The sequence below is a fragment of the Nicotiana tabacum genome, chromosome 15 (genome assembly GCF_000715075.1).
Source record: "Nicotiana tabacum cultivar K326 chromosome 15, ASM71507v2, whole genome shotgun sequence".
NCBI lineage: Eukaryota > Viridiplantae > Streptophyta > Magnoliopsida > Solanales > Solanaceae > Nicotiana > Nicotiana tabacum.
The window spans coordinates 40,420,655-40,424,748 of NC_134094.1; the positions used below are offsets into that span (position 1 = coordinate 40,420,655).

Genomic DNA, 4,094 nt, shown 5'->3' on the forward strand with positions numbered 1-4,094 from the left:
CAGCAAAAAGTCCTCTCTCAATTTTTCTTCCTTCTTCTTTTTCTCCACTTTCATTGGGCCTTTCTTCTTTTTATCAACATCACTCTTCAGCTGCTCCCCACTTTCTTTTTCAAGTATCATATTATTTTAGATGGAGGTGGGATCTTTCAACACTTGCTAGCTTCTCAAGGTTACAACATTCACCATTTCTTTGGGATTCTTTTCAGTATCAGCTGGGAGAGTACCTGGAGCCCTCTCAGATAATATTGTTGCAATCTATCCCACTTGTTTCTCCAAATTTTGAATTGCTGCCCCTTGTATTTCAAACCTTTCATCAGTTTTCACAATGAAGGCCTTCATAAGATATTCTAAACCAGGTTGATTAGGTTGTTGAGGCTGAAACTGCTGCCTCTGCTGATTCATAAAACCAGGAGCTCCTTGTCCCTTAAATCTGGGTTGTTTTGTTTCCATTCATTTGCGGTACCCCTAGATGAACTCCATGAAAAATCGAGGTGCTTCTGACACATTGCATTAAAATTATAATTTACCACAGCATTCACTTCCTCAATTGAGGCTTGACACTCATGAGTGGGGTGTCCTCTTCCACATATATCACAAGCTGCGTGTGGCTCATTTTGTACCGAGGCTAAGGTCAGCTTCTGTATATCTTTGTCCATAGCATCAAGTTGTACCTGCACAGATGTATTAGTATCAACCTGGTGAACACCAGTTAATCTTCTTCTTTCAGCACTATCAGAGGGCCACTGATTTGCATCTTCAGATAACTCATTAAGAATTGTAACTATCTCATCTAGAGTCTTCTTAATAAATGGGCCTCCAGCTCCATTGCTCAATGTTCTACGCGAGGCCGGTGTCAATCCATCCGAAAAGTCCTGGAGTTGCATCCAGAGTTCAATTCCTCTATGTTGACACTTTCTAACAATCTCCTTAAACCTCTCCCATGCTTCAAAAATAGTTTCAGTATCTTTCTGGCAGAAGTTATGGATTTCTCTTCTAAACTTGCCTATCTTAGCTGAGGAGAAATATTTATCAAGGAATTTTCTGGTCATCTCCTCCCAAGTTCTAATTGATCTCGTGGGCAAGCTTCGAAGCCACTGCTTTGTATAATCTTTAAGAGAAAAGGGGAATGCCCTTAAATACACTGCATCTTGTGACACACCATTGTATTGAAAGGTGTTCATAATCTCCTTGAAGTCCATTAGATGTGTGTTTAGATCTTCGTTTGGCTTCCCTCTGAAGACATAATAATTCTAAAGAGTTTGAAGCAACCCTTGCTTCAATTCAAAATTGTTTGTTGCAATTGGGGATGGTCTAACACTTGATAAACTTTGATTGTAGACCGGTCTAGCATAATCACTAAGTGGTATCCCAGGCCTAGGAGCTATATTTCCGATTTGGTCTGCAACCAATGGTTGATTTTGAGAAATTCTCCGACCCCTCTCTTCTTCGTAGATAATTTGTGCATCTCTAATAGTTGCTTCCTCAACATCCCGTGCAGCTTGTTCTATTCATTGGGCTACTTCTCTCGCAGCCAAATATACATTATCTTCATCGTTTCCAGCCATGAGTTCTTTGGTTGAGGATTGCCCAACCTTTTCTAGCCTCTCAGTGACATTTCTTTCCTTCCTTAGTTGTCGCAGTTATTTTTCAATTTCTTGCTCATATGGTAGCACTTCCTTTGCATAAGTTCTAGTCATGCACCACTCTGAACCTGTAACCTACGCACAGTCAAAGAACACCAAACGTAAAAAGAAAAACTAAAAGTAAAACGAACAAAAATCCTGAATTAGCACTACAAACTATTTTAAACATTGTTGATTTCCAATCCCCGACAACGGCGCCAAAATTTGACGAGCTCAGAACACACACTTAAATTATGATCGCCAATCAAATATAGTATAGTATAATATCATATCCACAAGGATTGGATTTAAACGGTATTCGCATAGTTTCTAGCTTGATTGCTATCCAAGATGATCAGCAATTGAGATTTATATGATTTCTAACTAAAATTAACTAAGATCTAAAGATATTGACTAATGATAATTGAAACAAGGATAAACAAGGAAGTTATCAGTGAGAGAAAATAGGGATTGATAGGATAGGTGCAAGATAATTATTTGGGATCTAACTCTAGATAATTCACTTCTAATGTTCAAGTGAGTTTTTCGAATTCACTCAATTATTAGTTCAAACGTTCAGCTAAAACTCCTCTCTCGAATAAGTCTTAACCTCACGAGATGAACCAATTTAAGCATGTGAAGATATGCATGAATGCGTAGTGGATTGGTCTTTAGGAAAATCTCTTTCAATTATTCTCCTAACTAGGTTTAATCAATGATTCAACTAGCCTCTTTCGATTACTTAGAAGAATTAATGAACTTAGCCAACAATATAATGCAAAGATATCACCAGTTATGCCTCTCTCGATTAAATGAAAAAGTGAATATAGATGTAACAGTTAAATCATACAAAAATGCTTCAATACATAAAACTAGAGTTATAATCCACAAACAATCATCAATACACTGAATTCATCAAACCCAAAAGAGAACTAATCCATAGATATGGAGCAATTCATAACAAATAAAGTTAAAGTATAGGAAAACATAAATTCAATCCAAACTCGTGTCTTGAGTGAGGAAGGAATGATGAAAGCCTTGTGCTTGTGTTCTTTCAACTCATCCTTAGCCTCCTTAGGTCGAATATTTACTCTGTAAAGAATACACAGGCGCGGCGCATGGGGCGATGCGCCATGCGGGGCACTAGTGGGGAAATCAAAAGAGCAGACTTTCACTTTGCAGGAATTTTGACTAGGTTCAATTTTCTTAGAGTAATTTTGTTTTCTCATTTTTTGACATCCAGACTTGGTCCTCGACCCCCAAACGTGATCCCGACTTAATTTCTTGGGCTTTTACTCAGACTTCAAAGCTCTAACTTATTCAAATTAGCTCCAACATCTACATCACTTAGAATCACTCCTACAAGACATAAAATACACAATAAGTGCAAAACACTACTAATTAAAGCTCAAACACAAGTAAAGTACAGTAAATTAGAGTGCAATAAGCGACTAAAATGCGAGATTATAGCCTATCATCACCTACCATACCTCCACTTAGCTTTTACAATCTTATAACAAAATCAAGTGCTCAAGAGAGGTAGAAGGTTCAAGCAGATAGTCAATTCAAACGAGGATCATGCTTGCAGTGTGGTTTCTAAAGAAGTAGAATTACAGGAGCAAGTTCTAGACATCCTAGACTGAACAAAACTACCATTTATCTTGGAAAATACACAGGGCAAGTTCTAGACATCAACTGACATGCACAAAATAACAACAACAACAACCTCTCACACACATTGGCACATAACTCACTCAGGATCAGATCTATTCCGACTCTCTAGTCAAACCAGTTAAGCAAAGTTACAATGAACCAATTTAAGGCACTAATCTATGAGTCAAGAACTGAGCCAACTAAGACATTTACTACTCTCAAGGAACAACAAAGTCAAGAGCAGTTATCTCAATTTAACACCAGAGCACAAGACTTCCCTATTCCTAATAAAAGAAAAACTAATTACACCCGGTTCAAACAAAACCCTTGGAAAATAATTGCGCATAAAGAAAAATCAAGGGGGAATTGTTACACTACCTAAAACAATAGATTTGTTTTGTTATCGACTTTAATCCCTCAAGAAGGCAGTCGAGGAAATCCATCGTTAAGAAAAGTTAATTGTTTTCTTTCAATCAAAAGAAATGCAAACAAACACACATGTACATATTTACATCCCCCATCCCACGCTTTGAATTTTGGCATGTCCCCATGACATACAAATAAAAAGAAAGAGGTAAGGGAAACTCTCCTTTTTAATCTAGTCAGGGTCTGAATCGAAGTCGAGATCTCCATTGCACGCCCGACCCAGTGGACATATCCATGCTGAGAGCTTTTTTTCGGCCTTCTTTGGGTAACCCCACACTTAGCAATTTTACTCTCTCCAGTTTGCTCCTTTAGGGCCCCCATAGCTCCTTCCATCTTGAAGATCACTCTTTCTTCCCCCACTCTGAGCATGAGCTGCCTTTCCTGAATATCCAG

The 4,094-nt window shown here is 38.1% G+C and overlaps 1 pseudogene; it reads left to right on the forward strand.

Annotated features, from left to right (window-relative positions):
- The first annotated feature begins 902 nt into the window (after positions 1-902).
- On the forward strand, positions 903-1,001 carry LOC142169963 (small nucleolar RNA R71; annotated as a pseudogene).
- The last annotated feature ends 3,093 nt before the right edge of the window (positions 1,002-4,094 follow it).